The following is a 22070-nucleotide window of genomic DNA, read 5'->3' as shown; positions in this document are numbered from 1 at the left end:
TGATGGGTTGCACCTGAACCCGAGGGAAACCAATATTCACGTAGGCAGGTTTGCTAGAGCTTTTGGAGAGGGTTTAAGCTAATTTGGCAAGGGATAGGATGACTCAGGATAGGATGGATGGTAAAAAAGCAAAGATAGCATGCAATTCAGGAAGGGCAGGCAGATGATAGGACAAAATTGTAGCCAGCAGGGTGTGTATCAGTGCATTAGGGATGCAGAATCAAAAAGGGTAGAAAATACAGTACTCAAAATATATCTCAATGCACAGAGTATAAGAAATAAGGTGGATGATCTTGTCGCACTATTATAGATATTGTTGCCATCACTGAATTGTGGCTGAAGGATCATTGTAGTTTGGAGCTGAATGTCCAAGGTTGCATGTTGTATCAGAGTGATAGGAAGGTAGGTAGGGGGGATGGCATGGCTCTGTTGGTAAAGAATGTCATCAAATCAGTAGAAAAATGTGACATGGGATCGGAAGATGTTGAATCCTTATGGGTTGAGTTAAGAAACTGCAAGGGTAAAAGGACCCTTATGGCAATTATATACAGGTCTCCAAACAGTAGCTAGGACATGGACCACAGATTATAATGGGAAAGAGAAAAGGCGTATCAAAAGGGCAATGTTATGGTAGTCATGGGAGATTTCAACATACAGGTCGATTGGGAGAATCAGGTTGGTAATGATTTAGATGGCTTTGTTGCCAGTTTTGCAGATGATATGAAGATTGGTGGAGGAGCAGGTAGTGTTGAGGAAACAGGTAGGATGCAGAAGGGCTTAGACAGATTAGGAGAAAGGGCAATAGAGTGGCAAATGGAATACAATGTTACAAAATGCATGGTCATGCACTTTGATAGAAGAAATAAATATGCAGTCTATTTTCTAAATGGGGAGAAAATCCAAAAATCTGAGATGCAAAGGGACTTGGGAGTATTTATGCACAACACCCTGAAGGTTAACTTGCAGGTAGAGTTGTTGATGAGAAAGGCAACAGCAGTGTTAGCATTCATTTCAAGAGGTTTAGAATACAAGAGCAGGGATGTGATGCTGAAGCTTTATAAGGCAGTGGTGAAGCCTCACCTTGAGTATTGTGAATAGTTTTGGGCTCCTCATCTAAGAAAGGATGTGCTGGGATTGGAGAGTGTTCAGTGGCGGTTCACAAGGATGATTCTGGGAATGAAAAGATTATCATACAAGGTATGTTTGATGGCTCTAGGTCTGTATTCACTGGAATTTAAAAGCATGGGAGTATCTCATTGAAACTTTTCAAATATTGAAAGGCCTAAATAGAGTAGATGTGGAAAGGATGTATCCCATGATGGGGGATTCTAGAACAAGAGGGCACAGCCTCAGAGGGGTGTCCATTTAAGACAGATGCAGAGAAATTTCTTCCACCAGAAGGTAGTGAATTTGTGGAAATTATTACCACAGGCAGCTGTGGAGGCCAGGTCATTGGCGTATATTTAAGGCAGTGTTTGATAGGTTTTTGATTGGATATGGTATCAAAGGTTACGGGGAGGAGACCGGGGAGTGGGGCTGAGGAGGGAAAAGAAAAGGATCAGCTATGATTGAATGGCGGAACAGACTCGATGGGCCAAATGGCTCAATTCTGCTCCTGTCTGTTATGGGTTTTTTTTGTTGCAACTAATTCTTAATACATTTAAGTGTATATGATGAAAGAGTTGATCCTTGGTCTTCAGCCTAAGAAAATATTTTTACAAGTGTACTGGCAACAGTTTTACTGCTAAGAAATTATTATTCCACTTTACAAAAGTAAAGTGAAATAATTTTCTCTCTGCGGCTCTTACAGTCTCCTGGAAAGGTGGCCATTTAAGATGGTTAAGTCTAATTGCTAGTCTATTATCACGTTGAGGTAAGAATGGTAGATTTCCTTCTCCTGGGCATATTAGTGTACCAGAATATTAGGGAAGTTTTGGAAAAGATTTCTGAGTGGCAAGATTAATCTCTGCTAGGAAAAGATGGATTAATCAGATACTCAGCATGGATTTATTAGGGGAATGTCCTGTCTGACAAATTTGATTAGAATTTTGCTCTAGATGTATTTGATAAATATTTTGTTTATTTCTAATCTTTAATTGCTTAGTTAAATCAATTTATGGTTGAGCTATATTTATGGAGATGAATATTTATGGTGCTGTATGATTTGTGGTTGTTATTTGTAGTCATTGAAGAAATACTTACAAAACTTCCAGAGATGTGAAGAAAGAGCCAAGGAGTGGTGAAATAAGGTTACTCTGTGGAAGAGCTGGTCTAGACCTAATGGGTGAAATGATCTCCTTTTATTTGTCATGTAGTAGTGCAGTGAGTCACCTTGATTCTTGCCAGTGGTGACTCGGTAATGTTGACTGCGGAGGATTCGCTGTTGTGTATGTGGCTGAGCTTACTCCTGTCTCACATTCCCTGCTAGACCTTGGTACAATTGTTAAATGATTACATGGTACCCTATAATTATTGTGCATCTTGCTCCTAATCCTTTGTGCAGTTCCTGTTTGAGTTTAAGGCAGATCCAAGTGCAGTGTCTATGGTTCCACCCTCAAGTGATTTGAGAAGGATCCCACAAGGCCATTCAATTGAATTATTGGTCAAAATACACTTCTAAAGGTGTTCTGTTAAATCCCACTGTAAATTAGCCAGAGATCAATAAAAAACCTGATCAAATATTATTAGTGAATGATGGTGCCCCTATTTGAGAATATAATTTCCTAAAGTAAAAGACCAAAACATAATAACTGTATTCACTAGAAAAAAATTAGTTCCTGAAATACTATACTAGTATTCACTGTAAGACTTGAGGAATTTTTTTTATCAAGCTTACTTCTGAAAATATCTATTTTGTGTAGGCGTGTTACATTAAATTGGAATTCACAGAGTCCAGTGATATATAAAGTTAATTGTTTAGATTTCCATATGATTTACTAATTTTAATTATGGTGACATAGCCATATCAATGATGATTTGTGCATGAACGAGTTTATTTCTGAGTCCATTTGAAAAGTGTGTTAAGGTAATGTTAGGGTTGATAAACAAAAACTCTTACCACTTAACTGCCCAATATTCTTCGAGGAATAAAATGAAACTGCTGTTCAAAAACATTTTGTAAAAATATGAAATTAACAGTCTGCATCTAATTTAAGTTGGCTGGATTGAACAAGTTCGGGCTTGCCGTGTTAGATATTTTTCTGAAAGGAGCCTTATTGTGTAAAAGGTTTGTAACAAAAAGAATTCATATATTAGCACTAAGCTCAACCCTGCTAATGATATCAATAGTATTAGCTTCAATAGGAAAGATCTGGGGGAAAAAAGGCAGGAATTTTAGCTTCCCAGCCACAATTATTTTTTTTTTAGCCAAAAATGCTTCTGTTAGTGAATGATAAACATATGCTCTCAGCGATTGTGGTCTAAATTGATCCAAGCCTGTACCTCGACTCTTAAAGGATTTGAAATGAAATATCAATATTGGCCTCATATTGGTAATTTTTCCATTTGCTAATGATCACATTGATGCAGTGAAGCAGATTGTGATAAATGGCTCAGGGTGGTCACAAAAATATTGGATTAGATCAAAGTTGTTCATTTTAGCTGCCTGCAGTTCTGAATGAAGGTACTCTGTCAGCTGCCTGACTTGCAAAGATTTTTCGGGATTTCTGTTTTCAGACAACTGTGAGTGTAGATTTCCTGAACATCACCTCCCCCTCAGAACAATGATAGAACCAAGACTTTCTTCAGCACTCACTATCATCAAGGAAGCCAACTTTAGATGATTTAGTTTACTCCATATGTTATGAATAACAGGCTGAATAAATTGGATACAGCATAAGTGACGTTGAAAAGGTTGCTCTAGATTTAACCATTCAACAAGGTAAGCAGTTATAACACGTGTCCAATGATAAGATTTAAAGGAGTCCACAGAAAACAACAAATGCACTACAGTCATTTAATCTACTTAAAAGACAAAAAGAATGAAAAACAAGTTTATTTGTCACATGTACTTCGAAGCATACAGTGAAATGTGTCAACCAGCACAATCTGTATCTGTGCTTGGGGTAGCCGGCAAGTGTCGCTATGCTTCTGGAGCTAACGTAGTATGTCCACACTTTGCTAATCCTAATTTGTATGTTTTTGCAATGTGGGAGGAATTCGGAGCATCTGGAGGAAACCCACACAGTCACAGGGTGAATATACAAATTCCTTACAGACTACTGTAATTGAACTGTAAAGAGTTATTTAAAGATTCAAAGAACATTTATTATCAATATGTATAAATTACACATCCTTGAGATTTATCTGCTTCCAGGCAGCCACAAAATGAGAAACCTGAAAGAACCCAATTAAAAACGAAAGATAAACATGCAATTCACAAGAAAGAGACAAAAAGCACAAATCATGCAAACAATAGAAGCGAGTATCAGTATTCCAAAGCAAATTGAGTCTGTAGTCCTGAATCCCTGGAGCAGCTGGAATAGGCCCAAAGGTCTCTGTTCATCAGATTGGTGGGGCAAATTGTTGCGAAGCTCAGACACAAAGCACAGCAGTTGGAGCAATCTCACAGCCTCAGTGCCGTTCAGAGAGGAATGTATATTGCAGAAGAGCGAGCGAAGTCCGCCTGACCCTCACCTCCAGTCCCAACACCCAGCTTTTCCAGTCTATCTGGGCCAGCAGTTAAATCGTCTAAACTCCAGATCATGCCTTGCATTAGGACCTGGTCCTCGGCCAGCAATATGCTCCGAGTCTAGACCTTACTGCCCAGCCCTCTCGACCTCTCCAACTTGCTAACCACCTGATGCACCATCAATAACTCTCTCTGAGACGTGAAGGCGAGATATCGGCTTTTATTGACTGGAAGAAAGAACAAGCAGTAGTTGACCACCATACTACATCCTGGAGACTGAGGGTTGGGCTCAGGCCCCAATCGCCTTTATACCGGGGTCTGTGGGAGGAGCCACGGTCAGTGGGAGGGGCCACAGGAGCAGTCAGCAGGGGGCGTGTCCAGACAGGTATATGTAGTTCACCACACCACCACACTAAAATGATGCTCATTCAACAAAAATATGGAATATATTGCCAAAGGTGATAATAAGTGATCCTTAAATTTACTGATAACTTGTTTTGACCTGGACAACTTAATAAGTTTATTTTTCTATGTAAAAGTCGGGTTCTAAACATGAACAACATGGCTGAGTTCCAGAGCAATACACACAAAATGCTGGAGGAACTCAGCAGGCCAGGCAGCATCTACGGAAAAGAGTGAGCAATTGATGTTTTGGGCCGAGACCCTTCATCAGGACTGGAGAAAAAAGATGAGAAGTCAGAGTAAGTAGGTGGGGGGAGGGGAGGAAGAGGGACAAGGTAGTAGGTGATAGGTGAAACCAGGAGGGGGGAAGGGTGAAGGAAAGAGCTGGGAATGAGATACAGGGCTGGAGAAGGGGGAATCTGATAGGAGAGAACAGAAGGCCATGGAAGAAAGGGAAGGGGGAGGAGCACCAGAGGGAGGTGTTGGGCAGATAAGGAGATAAAGTGAGAGAGGGGAATGGGGAATGCTGAGGGGGGGGGGGGCCATTACCAGAAGTACGAAAATTCGATGTTAATGTCATCGGATTGGTGGCTACCCAGATGGAATATAAACTGTACCCCCTCCAACTTGAGTGTGTCTTCATCGCAGCAGTAGAGGAGGCCATGGACTGACATGTTGGAATGGAAACTGGAATAAAATGGGTGGCGACTGGGAGATCCCACTTTTTTTGGCTGATGAAGCGTAGGTTTTCGGTGAAGCGGTATCCCAATCTACACCAATATACAGGAGGCCACACCGGAGTGCTGGATACTCACAGGTAGCCCCCTCACAGGTGAAGTGACACCTCAGCTGGAATGATTGTTTTGGGCTCTGAATGGTAATGAGAGAAGAGGTGTAGGGACAGGTGTAGCATTTGTTCCGCATGCAAGGATAAGTGCCAGGAGGGAGACAGTGGAGAGGGACAAATGGACAATGGAGGTGTGTAGGGAGCGATCCATGAGGAAACCAGAAATTGGGCACGGAGAGAAAGATGTGCTTGGTGGTGGGATCCCGATGAAAGTGGCAGAAATTACAGAGAATTCTGTGCTGCACGTGGAGCCTGATGGGGTGGTAGGTGAGGACAAGCGGAACCCTATCACTGATGGGGTGAAGGAAAACATGTGAAATGGAAGAGATGCAGTTGAGGGCAGAGTTGATGGTGGAGGAAGGGAAGCACCTTTCTTTGAAGGAGGAGGACATTTCCTTAGTTCTGGAATGAAAAGCCTTATCCTGAGAGCAGATGCAGTGGAGACAGAGGAATTGAGAGAAGGGGATGGCATTTTTACAAGTAGCAGGATGAGAGGAGGTATAGTCCCAGGTAAGTGTGAGAGTCAGTGGGTTTATAAAAGACATCAGTAGATAAGCTCTCACCAGCAATAGAGACAGGGAGGTTGAGAAAGGGGAGGGAAGTGTCAGTAATGTTCCAGAGATTAGTTTAGGGCAAGGATTCTTAACCTAGTGTCCATGACCATTAGCTTAATGCTATTGGTCCCTGGCATAAAAGGGAGGAAGTTTTTCAATGAGAGTCGTTGATTGGAGAAATGCGCAGACACAACAGAAGCATTCCTGCACAGCTCTGGCGAAGAGCTTTGAAAAGCCAGTCTCTATAAGAGGGTTACTGCCTAGTAAAGTAGTCATATTGGGAGTAGTCTGAGTTAGAATAGGAAGGTTTTGACTCAATACGGCTTTGGTGAGAACAGGCAGAGGCAAGGGAAGTAGGTAAGTTCATTCCTTATTTCTTATTTAACTTTTTTTCTGAATTAACTCTTCAGAGAATAGAGGGTATGTCTGCAGAGCCAGTGTTCTCTACTGTGTGTCAAATGTGGGATTTCCAGGAGACATCCAGCCCCTCTGATGGTCACATCTGCAAAGACGCATCGAGATGCAGCTCCTTGGAGACTGTGTTAGTTAGGGAACTGGAGCTGCAGCTCGCTGACCTTCAGCTTGTTAGGGAAAGTGAGGAGGTGATTGATAGAGTTACAGGCAGGTAGCCACATTGGGGCCACAGTAGATAGATAAGTGTGTGACTGTCAGGAGAGGGAAGGGAGAATGTTAGATAGTGGTGAGCACCCCTGTGGCCATCCCTCTCAGAAAAGGGGAGGAGGTCCTGAAAACAGAATCCAGGCAGTTAGGAAGGAAGCCGAGAAGCAGGACCTCAAGGGTAGTAATAAGAACATAATAAATAGGAGCAGGAGTCGGCCATCTGGCCCATCGAGCCTGCTCTGCCACTCAATAAGGTCATGGCTGATGGCCATAGACTCACCTCCACCTACCTGTCTTTTCCCCATAACCCTTAATTCCCCTACTATGCAAAAATCTATCCAACCTTGTCTTAAATATATTTACTGAGGAAGCCTCCACTGCTTCATTGGGAAGTGAATTCCACAGATTCACTACTCTTTGGGAAAAGTTATTCCTCCTCATCTCCGCCCTAAAACTACTCCCCGAATCTTGAGACTATGTCCCCTAGTTCCCATGATTCAGGATATTTACAAAGACGGTGTGGGAAAAAAGGGCCCGAAGGATCATTGGAGACCCAAGTCACCCCAACCATGGTCTATTCCAGCTGCTACCATCCGGGAAACGGTACCGCAGAGCATAAAAGCCAGGACCAACAGGCTCCAGGATAGCTTCTTCCATCAGGACATCAGACTGATTAACTCACGCTGATTTGAGTGTATTTCTATGTTACATTTACTGTTCTATTTATTATAAATTACTGTGATTGCACATTTAGATGAAGACATAACGTAAAGATTTTTACTCCTCGTGTTTGTATAGGATGTAAGAAATAAAGTCAATTCAATAGTTCTGGTAATCTCAGGATTGCTGCCTGTGCCACACAACAGTGAGGACAGGAATAGAATGAGATGGCAGATAAATGCGTGGCTGAAGAGTTGGAGCAGGGGGCAGGGATTCAGATTTCTGGATCATTGGGACCTCTTCTGGAGAAGGGGACCTGTACCCTTCTGGGGACCTGTAAAAAAAAAATAGGACAGTTTACACTTGAATCCGAAGGGAACCAATATTCTTGTGGATAGATTTACTAGAGCTGTTGGTATTGATTTAAACTAATATAGCACAGGGATGGGAACCAGTGGGATAGAGCTAAAGATGAGCCTGCAGGTTTACAAGTAGATGATGGGTGTAACATGAATGTAAGGAAGGACAAGCCAATGATTGGGTACAAATGTAGTCAGAGCAAAGAGTTAGATTGTACCACAGAGGCAAAATTCAAACGGGTGAAGAATGCAGGACTGAAGGTGCTGTATTTAAATGCATATAGCATTCAGAATAAGGGATACAAAGTCATGGCACAATTATGGATTGGTTGGTATGACGTTGTGGGCATCATTACTTGTGGCTGAAAGAAGGCCATAGTTGGGAGCTTAACATCAAAGGATCTACTTTGTCTCAAAAAGACAGGTAGGAAGGTAGTGTGGCTCTGTTGGTAAGAGATGGAATTACATCTTTAGAAAGAGGTGACATAGGGTCAGAGAATGTGAATCTTTGTGGGTGGAGTTAAGAAACTGCAAGGGTGCAAAAACCATCATGGGAATCATCATTGTTTTGAATCATAATTGACCTCCAAATAGTAGCCAAGATGTGGGGTTGAGATTGCAAGGGGAGCTGGAAAAGGCATGTAATAAGGGTATTGACACAATTGTAATGGGGGACTTCTCAGTATGCAAGGGGATAGAGAAAATCAGCTTGGTGTCAAATTGCAAGAGAGGGTTTTTGTTCATTGAATACAAGATTCGCTTTTTAGAGCAGCTTTTGCTTGAGCCTACTTGGGAAAAGGCCATCTTAGATTGGGTGTTGTGTATTATTAGGGAGCTTAAGGTAAAGGAACCCTTAGGAGGCAGTGATCATAATATGATTGAATTCATACTGCAATTTGAGAGGGAGAACCATAAGTCACATGTATCAGTATTGCAATGGAATAAAGTGAATTACAGAGGTACGAGAGAGGAATTTGCCCAGGAGCAGAGAGGAGGAAGTTACTGGCAGAGATGACGACAGAGCGGAGGTGGCTGAAATTTCTAGGAATAGGATAGATATATCCCACAGAAGAAGTTGTTCTCAAATGGCAGAAGTAGTCAACCGTGGCTGACAAGGGAAGTTGAGGACTGCATAAAGGCCTAGGAAAGGGCATAAAAGGTAGAAGAAGTGAGTGAGAAGTTGTATGATTGGGAAGTGTTTAAAACCCAACAAAAGGGAACTAAAAAAGCCATAAGAAAGGGAAAAGGTGAAATATGAGAACAACCTAGCCAATAATATAAAGCATAATACTAAAAGTTTTTTTTCAGTTCTATAAAGAGTAAAAGGGAGGTGAGAGTTGATACTGAATCACTGGAAAGTGATGCAGGTGAGGTGGTAATGGGTGCCCAAGAAATGGCAGATGAACTTAATGAGTGCTTTGCATCATTCTTCACTGTGGAAGACACTGGCGGTGTGCCACAGGTCCATGAGTGTCAGGGAGCAGGAGTGAATGTCATTACTGTTATATAGGAAACAGTGCTAGGCAAACTCAAAGGTCTTAAGGTGGATAACTCACCTGGACCAGATGGACTACATCCCAGAGTTTTGAGAGAGGTTCCTGAGGAGATAATGGATGCAATAGTCATGATCTTTCAATAATCACTTCATACTGACACGGTCCTGGAGGACTGGAAGATTGCAAATGTCACTCCACTCTTTAAGAAGGAAGGAAGGCAAAAGAAGGTAAATTCTCGACCAGTTAGCTTAACCTCAGTGTTGGGAATATGTTGGAGACTATTATTAAGGATGAGGTTTTGAGGTACTTGGAGACTATGATAAAATAAGTCAAAATTAGCATGGGCTCTGTTACGGGAAATCATGCTTTTCAAATCTGTTAGAGTTCTTCAAGGAAGTAAGAAGTTCTGTAGACAAAGAGTCCGTGGATGTCATTTACACATCTCAGAAGGCATTTGATAAGCTGCCACACATGAGGCTGCTTAACGAGATAAAATCCTATGGCGTTACAGGAAATAAAGTGGCATGGATAGAGGAATGGCTGACAGGCAGGAGGCAGTGAGTGGGAATAAAGCGGGCCTTTTCTGGTTGGCTGCCAGTGACTTGTGGAGTTCCTCAGGGGTTAGTATTGGGACTGCTACTTTTCACATTATTTGTCAATGATTTGGATAATGGAATTGATAGCTTTGTTTGTGGATGATGCAAAGGTAGGTGGAGGGGCAGGTAGTGCTGAGGAAGCAATGCGATTGCAGCAGGGCTTAGAAAAGTGGAAGAATGGGCAAAATAGTGGCAGATAGAATACAGTGTTGGGAAATGTACAATAATTTATTTTGGTAAAAGGAACAGTAGTATGGACTGTTATCTAAATGGGGAGAAGATTCAAACATTAGATGTGCAGAGGGACTTTGGAGCTCTCGTGCAAGACTCCCAGAAGATTAATTTACAGGTTGAGTCTGTGGTAAAGAAGGCACATGCAATATTGTCATTTATTTCAATGGGAATAGAACATAAAAGCAAGGAGGTAATGCAGATGCTTTATAAGACACTAGTTAGGCCACACTTGGAGTATTGTCAACTGCTTTGGGCCCCGTATCTCAGAAAGGATGTGTTGTCATTGGAGAGAGTCCAGAGGAAGTTCACAAGGATGATTTTGGGAATGAAGGGGTTGATGTATTAGGAACATTTGGCAGCTTTGGGCCTGTACTCCCTGGAATTTAGGAGAATGCAGGACAATCTCATTGAAACCTGCCAAATGTTGAAAGGACTACATAGTATAGGTGTGAAGAGGATGTTTCCTCTGGTGGGGTATCCAGAACTAGAGGGCACAGGCTCAAAATTGAGGAGTGACCCTTTAGAACAAAGGTAAGGAAGAATTTTTTTAGCCAGAGAGTAGTGAATCTGTGGAATGCTTTGCCACAGACTGCGTTGGAGGCCAAGTCCATGGGTATATTTAAGGCGGAGGTTGATAGTTTTCTGATTGGTCAGGGCATCAAAAGATATGGAGCGAAAGCAGGTAATATTACTTTTGATGAAGGGTTTCGGCCCGAAACGTCGTCACTACCTCCTCCCATAGATGCTGTCTGGCCTGCTGAGTTCACCAGCATTTTGTGATTTAAATATTACTTTTATGTTCTGTGTGTGAGCTATATGAACAGTGTTGTGCACCTTGGTCTGAAGGAATATTGCTTTGTTTGATGGTAGTACATGTACTTGAACCTGAACATCTAAAGGAGGCACTGGCACTTCACATTTGTTATGTATAATTATAATCAATTTTTATCAACTTTTCACTATTTTATTTAATTCATAAAATGTCTACACCTATCAGCGAGCCTTAAATATTTTTGTAGAAATTACTTCTCCATCAATTCTTTTCTAAATGCCTGGTCAATATACATGTAGTATTGACTTTTCACTAGATTTGATATCAGCTGATACTTGTGAACTAATAGAGCATAGAACATTACCCTACAGGAACAGGCACTTGGGTCATCATGATGTGCTGAACTACCTAATCTATTAAAGACAAATAATATGATCACGATCGAGATTCAATTCCCGCCACCGTCTGTAAGGAACCTGTATGTTCTCCCTGTGAGTTCATGGGTTTCTTCCCACATTCCAAAGCCATACATTTTAGGGTTATTGAGTTGTGGGCATGGAATGTTTTGATGTATGTGACAAGTAAAACAAATCTTTAATTAAACTAATCCCATCTACTTGAAGATGGGCCATATTACTCCATTCTCTGCATATTCATGTGTGGGTCTATGAACCTTTTAAACACTTCTATCATATCTGCTTTTATCTTTTAAAAAAGATTTAACAAATAATTGTATGTAAATAAAAAACAAATTCTATTTTCTTATGTCCATGTTTTAGGGATGTTTTACCTTACCAAAGTAACATGCTAACATTTCTTATACCTAAAATACTTCTGTATAAGATAATGAGATCATAAGACATAGGAGCAGAACTACATTTGGTCCATTGAGTCTGCTCCGCCATTCCATCCTGGCTGATTTATTGTTGTTAACCCCATTCCCCTGCCTTCTTCCTGTAACCTTTGATGCCCTGATAAACTCTGCTTTAAATGACTTGGCTCAATAACTTGGCCTCCACAGCCGTCTGTGGCAATGAATTCCACAAATTCTCCATCCTCTGGCTAAAGAAATTCCTTCTCATCTGTGTCCTAAATGGATGTCCCTTTATTCTGAGGCCCTCCCCTCTGGTGCTAGACTCTCCCACTATCCCATCCTCTCCACATCTAGTCTGTCTCGGCCTTTCAATATTCGATAGATTTCAATTCAGACTGACCAAATTAACGGTCAGTCTGAAGAAAATGATGATCCACCATCAGAAGCCCCCTTGTAGCATTTACAACCCACGTTGGTTACCATTAATGACCACCCTCTCACCGCAGTTGGGCAGCGTCATCTCCAACAGTGCTATTGGTAATAAGCGTTGATGATCGATTCACCAGAGCCAACAGTGCCTTCAGGTGCCTCCATAAACCTGTGTAGAAGAACCACCAGCTATGTCTGTCCACAAAAATCCAGGTATACAGGGTTACAATGCTGATATACGGCTCCAAATCCTGGGCCTTCTACTGCAAGCAAATCTTGTTCCTCAAGTGTTTCCATCAGCACTGCATCCTCTCCATCATGGGTATCAGCTGGAGGGTTTGTTTTCTTCAACAACGAGGTCCTGGAGAAGGCTCAGCTTCCGAACTTTGACGCCACTTTGCTGCTCTGCTGATCAAGCCGCATGTCTTGCATAGACAACTCCAGGTTACTGAAAGCAGTACTCTACGGGGAACTCTGTCAAGGCAAGAGAGAATGTGGTGCCCTGTGCAAGAGGTATAAAGACCAACCTGAGTCTCAGCTCTCTCAGGCAAATATCAAGGTGAATGAGTGGCAACCGCTGGCTTGTGACAGAGACCGCTGGAGAACACTGATTCACAGAGCAGCCACGAGTTTTGAGAAATCCAGAAGAGCAATTGCTGAAGAGAAGAGGAGACGCAGGAAGGATCCTACTACCCAAGCACCTGCACCCCAGCTGTTCCTCTGTCCCTGTTGCTCCCGAGTCTGCAGATCCAGAATTGGCCTCTACAGTCAGCAACGATTGTGCCGTCACTCCTGTGGACTCTTCTTTCCTCCCGATCTTCGCCATCAAGTTTCAATAAGATCCCCACTCAGTACAGGCCCAGATTGCTAGCATATTTCTTCTTAGACAAGGGGCCCAAAACTACTCACAATTTTCTCAGTGTGGTCTGATCAATGCCTTATAAACCCTCAGTATCACATCCTTGCTCTTATATTCTAGTCTTCTTGAAACAAATGCTAACATTGCATTTACCTTCTTTACTACCAGCTGATCCTGCAAACTAACCTGAATGACTACCGACCTGTGGCTCTGACGTAAATTGCTATGAAGTGCTTCAAGCGATTGGTTTTGGCACACATCAACCATAACCTACCGGTCAACCTTGACGCTTTGCAATTTGCCTACCAGAGCAACAGGGTCAACGGCAGATGCATCTCTCTGGCACTACATTCCTCCTTAGAACACCTGGAGAATAGACTCATATGTAAGGCTCCTTTTCATTGACTACAGTTCTGCCTTTAATACCATCATTCCAAATAAACTGATTCCTAAGCTCCAGAACCTGGGTCTTAGCACTCAGATCTGCAGCTGGATCTTCAACTTCCTCACAGACAGGACCCAGGCTGTAAAAATGGGGGACAAGCTCTCCTCTACAATCACTCTGAGCACCGGTGCCCCACAAGGCTGTGTACTCAGCCCCCTGCTGTACTCACTGTACACCCATGATTGTGTTGCCGAGTTTCCATTGAACTCAATATATAAGTTTGCTGATGACATCACAATTGTAGGCCGTATCTTGGGTAATGATGAGTCTGAGTACAGAGAGGAAATTAAGAACCTGGTGGCATGGTGTGAAGCCAATAACCTATCTCTCAACGGCAGCAAGACGAAGGAATTGGTTGTTGACTTCAGAAGGAGTAGCGGACCGCATGACCCCATCTACATCGGTGGTGCGCAGGTGGAACAGGTCAAAAGCTTTAAGTTCCTCAGGGTGAATATCACAAATGACCTGACTTGGTCTAACCAAGGAGAGTCCACTGCCAGACGGCCCACCAGCGCCTTTACTTCCTGAGAAAGCTGAAGAAATTTGGCCTGTACCCTAGAACCCTCACTAATTTTTATAGGTGCACTGTAGAAAACGTTCTTCTAGAATGCATCACAACCTGGTATGGAAGTTGTCCTGTCCAAGACCGGAAGAAGCTGCAGAACGTAGTGAACCTAGCCCAGCACATCACACAAACCAATCTTCCATCCTTGGACTCACTTTACACCGCACGCTGTCAGAGCAGTGCTGCCAGGATAATCAAGGACACGACCCACCCAGCCAACACACTTTTTGTCCCACTTCCATCCAGGAGAAGGTTCAGGAGCTTGAAGATTCGTACGGCCAGATTTGTGAACAGCTTCTTTCCAACTGTGATAAGACTGCTGAACAGATCCTGACCCGGATCTGGACTGTACCTTCCAAATATCCGGATCTGACTTGCACTACCTTACTTTCCCTTTTCTATTTTCTAATTATGATTTATAATTTAAATTTTTATTATATTTATTTCGATTTGTACTTCAGGGAGCATGAAGCGCAGAATCAAATATCGCTGTGATGATTGTACGCTCTAGTATCAATTGTTTGGTGACAATAAAAGTAAAGTACCTTTAAAGAGTCCTGCACTAGGACTCCCAAGATCCTTTGCACCTCTGATTTTTGAATTTTCTCTATGCCTTTATTCCTTCTAGCAAAAGGCATGACCATACACTTCCGTACACTGTATTCCATCTGTTATATCTTTGCCCATTCTCACAATCTGTTCAAGTCCTTCTGCAGACTCCCTGCTCCCTTAACACTCCATCTCAAAGTTGAAGGTAAATTTATTGTCAAAGTACATATACGTCACCATATAATGTGCAACCCTGAGGTTCATTTTCTTGCCGGCATAGTCAATAAATCCAGTAACGGTAATTGAATCAATGAACGATCAGGACAGACAACCAGTGAAGAAAATACAACAAACTATGCAAGTAGAAAAAGAAAGAACAATAAATAATTAAATATAAATAAATAAGCAATAAATAGCGAGAACATGAAATGAAGAGTCTTTGAAAATGAGTCCATCGTTGTGGGAACAATTCATTGATGGGGCAAGTGAAGTTGAGTGAAGTTATCCCTTCTTTTACGTGAGACTGATGGTTGAGGGGTAATGAGTGTTCCTGAACCTGGCGGTGTGAGACCTAAGGTTCTTTTATCACTTTCCTGATGACAGCAAGAACAGAGAATGACCTGGATGGTGGGGGTCCCTGATGAATAATGCTGCTGTGTTCTGTGTAGATGTGCTCACTGGTGGGGAGGGCTTTACCCATGATGGACTGGGCTGTATCCGCTACTTCTTGTTGGATTTTCCATTCAAGGACACGTTACTCTTCACCTCATCCCACTGACTGAAATTTTGCCCTATCATCTGCCTATCCTTCCTCACTACACACTACATTGATGTGTATACTAACTATCCCGCTGGCTGGTGGCATAGTGGCATCAGCACTAGACTTCAGGGCAAGAGGTCCTGAGTTTGAATCCAGCCGGGGACGGACAGACAGACAGACAGACGCACGCACGTGCACACACACACACACACACACACACACACACACACACACACACACACACACACACACACACACACACACACACACACACACACACACACACTCTCTCTCTCTCTCTCTCTCTCTCGCTCTCCCTCCCCCCACCCCCCCCCCCCATCCTCAGCCCCTATAAGTCCGGTTTCCATTCTCTTGCCAACTTAGTTTAAATCCTCCCCAACATGTCTAGCTAACCTGTCCACAAGGATATTGGTCCCCTTTGGGTTCAGGTGTAACCTGTCCTTTTTGAACAGGTCATAGTTTCCCCAGAATAGATCCAATGATGCAGAAATCTCAAACCACTTTGTCAGCCACTCATTCATCTGCATTATCATCCTATGCCTACTCTGACTAGCACATGGTATTGGGAATAATGCAGAGATTACTGCCTTTGAGGTCCTGCTCTTCAGCCTCTTTCCTAACTCAGTATACTCACTCTGCAGGACCTCTACCCCCTTTCTATCTATGTCATTGGTGAAGATCTGCACCATGACCTCTGGCTGCTCATCATTCCTCTTGTGAATCTTCTGCAGCTACTCTGAGACATCCTGGACCCCAGCACCTGGCTTTTTTGTGGCCATAACATCTGCTGTTCATCCCCATAATTATTCAGTCTTCTATCTTCTACTCTGTCTGACTTCACTCTTACCTGCTGAGCCTCAGAGCTAGCCACAGTGCCACTGCTAGGCTGCTCCTGCTGTGCCCTGATAGATCATCCCCCTAGCAGCATTCAAAGGGATCTGAGGGGGATCCCTGCTCTCCCCTTACTTCCCTTGATTGTCATCTATCTACTGTCTGAAGCCTGCACTGTGTGTGTGACCACCTCAGTACAAAGTTCATCTATGAAGGTCCTGAGTGCATCCAGCCCCAGCTCTGGTTCCTTGAATTTGTCAGTCAGGAGCTGAAGTTGGGTGCACTTTGTGCAGATATAGTCAGGGAGACGGTTAGGTACCCTGAAATCCTACAACTCACTGGAGGAGCATTCCACTGCCTGAACTACCATCCTCTCTACACTTGTTATGCCCCTAACATCTTAAGTTCTAGCCTGTGCCTGTTCTTGACAAAGCATGTTGAGCCAAAGACTGACCATTCTAACACTGGCCCACACCAACAATGGCAGCTCCGCTTAGATCTCAGTGCTTTTTATTGGCCCTTGGTAATTAACCCTGGTTACTATTAATCCAAGAATATCATCTGCTCCACAGGCAAGTCTCAACAGACCTCATTCACTTTATGAAACTGGTGCGTACACTCCACAAGGAACTATCTCCAACAGGCTCTGCAGACGAGTCCCAACAGGCCCCACTCACTTTATAAAATGGGGGCGTTAAGTCCATAAGCAGCTATCTTTAAATCATTCTGCGATCTTCAGCTCTGCAGACAAGTCCTGACAGACTCCGCTCGCTTTATAAGATTTTTATGGTTTTCATCAGTGCTGTTTCACAAGGATTTTTTTCCCTACCACAAGTTCATTAATAGTTAAACACAAGGGATTCTGCAGATGTTGGAAAACTTGAGCAACACATACAAAATGCTGGAGGAAGTCAGCAAGTCAGGTTCCTCCATAGATGCTGCCTGACTTTGTGTTCATTAATAATTTGTGTTTCCTTGGTAACACCAGGGAATAGCTCCTCCTAAATAATTTAGTTGGCATTCATAAAGCTTTGTCTTTGACATTCTATCTGTTTCCTGTATTTGCGGACTCGAGGAAGAGAATTGTTTTCATCAAGCAGAGGGGCAAACTCAGTGATTCCGTTGTATGTTATCAGCCACTCATAGAATGAGCTGCATTTTCTTGATTTACAAAAATAAATCAGGAAATATGCTCAAAATGTCACAGAGGCTGACAGTAGTTAGCTTCCAGTTGCTGAGAAAGTCCAGTTGAGCCTGGCATGGATTCTGTCGGCTGGTTTCCAGTGAGTCATTTAAAATATTTGGCAAGGCAACATTACACTGGATCCTACCAGGTTCAGTCAGGTAAGCAGTGTTTATATTCTGTGAATTCACTGCAGTGCCTAAGAAATGGAAATGATTATTTTAATTTAACTATTGCTCAAATGCTGCTTTGAGTAATTTTTAGGATGAAAAGGTAAAAGTGGAAACAAAAGTTTAAAGGTTTCCAAGTTCTAGATACTGACATGTAATATTAATGTAAGAAGGCTGATTGCAGTTTGATGCATTCTCTCTGTTCACTACAGCTTAGGAGTTGTAATAATGACTTTTGTCTTACTGTAATAGATCTAAAGCAAAATATTGCCGGAAGTTTTCACAACAGGACATCAAACTGTTCAAAAATTAATGCATCCAGTAGGAGGGAAGATGGGATTGGAAAAAAATTAATTGTCTAAGCACAGACATTTGTGTACATTACCCAAGATCTTCCTTGCCATTACAGTGGATAGTTGCTTTTTGTTTGAACTTACAACACTATTTAATTCCAGATGCCACTTAAGGTTAGAGTAACTGAACATTTTGAGGGATTAGCAGAATCTATCCATTGCTGTGGTGTAGGATGTGCCCTCCTCTTACTACTACCATCAGGGAGGAGGCACAAGAGCCTGAAGGCACACACTCAACATTTTGGGAACCACTTCTTCTCCTACAACATTAGATTTCTGAATGACCCATGAACTCATGAATACTCCACCACTATTCTGCACTCCTTTTGCACTAATTATTTGATTTTTTAAATATTTCTAATTATATTTTGTAGTTGTATAACCATATAACAATTACAGCACGGAAACAGGCCATCTTGACCCTTCTAGTCCGTGCCAAACGCTTACACTCACATCGTCCCACCTACTTGCACTCAGCCCATAACCTTCCAATCCTTCCCTGTCCATATACCTATCCAATTTTTTTTTAAATGACAAAATCGAACCTGCCTCTACCACTTCGACTGGAAACTCATTCCACACAGCTACCACTCTCTGAGTAAAGAAGTTCCCCCTCATGTTACCCCTAAACTTTTGCTCCTTAACTCTCAACTCATGTCCTCTTGTTTGAATCTCCCTTACTCTCAATGGAAAAAGCCTATCCACGTCAACTCTATCTATCCCCCTCATAATTTTAAATACCTCTATCAAGTCCCCCCTCAACCTTCTACGTTCCAAAGAATAAAGACCTAACTTGTTCAACCTTTCTTTGTAACTTAGGTGCTGAAACCCAGGTAACATTCTAGTAAATCTCCTCTGTACTCTCTCTATTTTGTTGACATCTTTCCTATAATTCGGTGACCAGAACTGTACACAATACTCCAAATTTGGCCTCACCAATGCCTTGTACAATTTTAAATTACATCCGAACTCCTATACTCAATGCTCTGATTTATAAAGGCCAGCATACCAAAAGCTTTCTTCACCACCCTATCTACGAGACTCCACCTTCAGGGAACTATGCACCATTATTCCTAGATCACTCTGTTCTACTGCATTCTTCAATGCCCTGCCATTTACCATGTATGTCCTATTTTGATTATTCCTACCAAAATGTAGCACCTCACACTTATCAGCATTAAACTCCATCTGCCATCATTCAGCCCATTCTTCTAACTGGCCTAAATCTCTCTGCAAGCTTTGAAAACCTACTTCATTATCCACAACACCACCTACCTTAGTATCATCTGCATACTTACTAATCCAATTTACCACCCCATCATCCAGATCATTAATGTATATGACACACAACATACTGCCTATATTTATTGTAGATCTCTCTATTTTTCTGAATCAAGTTTCCAATGTCTCTTGAAAACCATGGCTGTCTCAAACTTTTAACCTTTCCTTTCAACCTAACAAGAACATAAAGATTCTGTACCCTCAAAATTTTGCCTTTAAATGATCTCCATTTCTCTATTACATCCTTCCCATAAAACAAATGGTCCCAATCCACTCCTTCTAATAGTTTTTTATGTATTGAACTGCACTGCTGCCACAAAACACCAAATTTCTCAATATGATGATAAACCAGATTCTGATTCTGTTATATCATTATTCTGATCTGTTAAGGGCTAATATTAATCAGATTAATGTAGTCTAATTCACAAATCAGGAGAATAGATTTGAGCGACTAATTTACCAATATGAGTTGTTATCAATTAACCAGCTGTAGCTCCTTGAAGACCGTGTTAGGGATCTGGAGCAGCAGCTGGATGACCTTTGGCTTGTATGGAGAGTAAGGAGAGAACTGATCAGAGTTACAGGGAGGTGAGTAATTGGGTAACTGTCAGGAGAAATGGAAATGTTAATAAACAGTTAGCGCTGAGAAACCTGTGGCCATTCCCCTCAATAATAAGTAGATCTGTTTTGGATACAGTTGTGGGGGATGACTTCTCAGTGGAATTACACTGAAACCAGGTTACTGGTACTGAGCATGAGTCTGTTGAGCAAAAGGGAAAGAGGGAGCAGAGGGGAGCGGTAGTGATAGGGGACTCAGTAGTCAGGGGAACAGACGGGAGATTCTGTGAATGTGAATGGGACACCTGAATGGTATGTTGCCTCCAGGGTCAGAATCGTCTTGGATCACATCCACTGCATTTTGGTGGGGGAGGGAGAGCAGCCAGATGTCTTGGTACATATTGGTACCAATGACTAGGAAGGAAAAGCAATGACGTCCTGGAAAAGAGAATTTAGTGATTTAGGCTGAAAGCTGAGAAGCAGGACTTCCAGGGTAGTAATTTCTGGATTGCTGCATGTGTTATATGACAGTGAGTGTAGAAACAAGATGATTTGGCAGATTAATACGTGGCTGAGAAGCTGGCGCTGGGGACAGGGCTTTAAGTTCTTGGATCATTGGGATCTGTTCTGGGGGAGGTATGACCTGTACAAAAGTGACAGGTTGCACCTGAACTGGAGGGTGTCCAATATTCTTGTGGCAGGTTTGTTAGAGCTGCTGGGGAGGATTTAAACTTAATTTGGCAGGGGGGTGGGAACCGGAGTGAAGGGACTCAGGATAGGATGGATGGTAAAGAAGCAAAGATAGCGTGCAGTCAGACTGTCAGGAAGGGCAGGCAGATTGCAACCAGCAGAGTGAGTGCTAGTGTATTAGGGATGCATAATCAAAAAGGATAGCAAATACAGTACTCAAAGTGTTATATCTCAATGCACAGAGAGAGAAGAAATAAATTGGATGACTTTGTTGCAGTATTACAGATTGTCAGCTGGTCATGACTGAAGGATGGTTGTAGTTGGGAGCTGAATGTCCAAGGTTACACGTTGCATTGGAGGTATAGGAAGGTAGGCAGAGGGGGTGGCATGGCTCTGCTGGTAAAAAAAAAGGCATCAATCATTAGAAAGATGTGACGTAGGATATGAAGATGTTGAAGCCTTGTGGATTGAGTTAAGAAACTGCAGGGATAAAAGGACCCTTATGGCAGTTATAGACAGGCCTCCCAACAGTAGCTGGGATGTGGACCACAGATTACAATGGGAAATAACAAAGGGCAATGTTTTTATAGTCATGGGAAATTTCAACATGAAGGTTGATTGGGAAAATCAGGTTGGTAATGGATCTCAAGAGAGTGACAAAGGAAGTCAAAGCTAATGTAAAAGCAAAAGAGAGGGCATTCAACAAAACAAAAATTAGTGGGAAGACAGGATTGGGAAGCTTACAGACAGAGAGCAACAAAAAGAATCATTAGAAGGAAAAGATGAAATATGAAAGCAAGCTAGCAAACAATATCAAAGTGGATAGTAAAAACTTTTTCAAGTATGTAAAAAAAAGATGAGAGTGAATATAGGACTGCTAGAAAATGAAGCTGCAGAAATAATTACGGGGACAATGAGATGGCAGATGAGCTAAATGAGTATTTTGCATCAGTCTTCACTGTGGAAGACACAAGCAGTGTGCCAGATGTTAAAAGGTGCGAGGGAAGAGAAGTGAGTGCAGTTACTATTACAAAGGAAATGGTGCTCAAAAAGCTGAAAGACCTAAGGGTACATAAGTCACCCGGACCAGATGAACTGCACTCTAGGGATCTGAAAGAGGTAACGGTAGAGATTGTAGATTGTAGAACATTAGAAAAGATATTTCAAAAATTATTGAAAATTAAAGTCATAGTGCCAGAGGACTGGAAAATTGCAAATGTCACTTCACCCTTTAAGAAAGGAGGAAGGCAGCAGAAAGGAAATTATAGATCAGTTAGCCTGACCTCAGTGGTTGGGAAGATGTTGGAGTCAGTTGTTAAAGGATGAGGTTATGGAGTACTTGGTGACATAGGACAGGATAGGACAAAGTTAGTATGGCCTCTTTAAGGGAA

The 22070-nt window shown here is 42.3% G+C and overlaps 1 protein-coding gene across 1 annotated transcript in view; it reads left to right on the top strand.

The window, feature by feature from the left end:
- rgs12b (regulator of G protein signaling 12b) overlaps positions 1-22070 on the top strand; it is a 164283-nt gene that overhangs the window by 62283 nt on the left and 79930 nt on the right. The window lies entirely within an intron of this gene.

This window comes from Hemitrygon akajei, chromosome 6, assembly GCF_048418815.1.
Source record: "Hemitrygon akajei chromosome 6, sHemAka1.3, whole genome shotgun sequence".
NCBI lineage: Eukaryota > Metazoa > Chordata > Chondrichthyes > Myliobatiformes > Dasyatidae > Hemitrygon > Hemitrygon akajei.
Note: the sequence above shows the minus strand (reverse complement) of the source record. Positions and strands in the feature narration are given on the sequence as shown.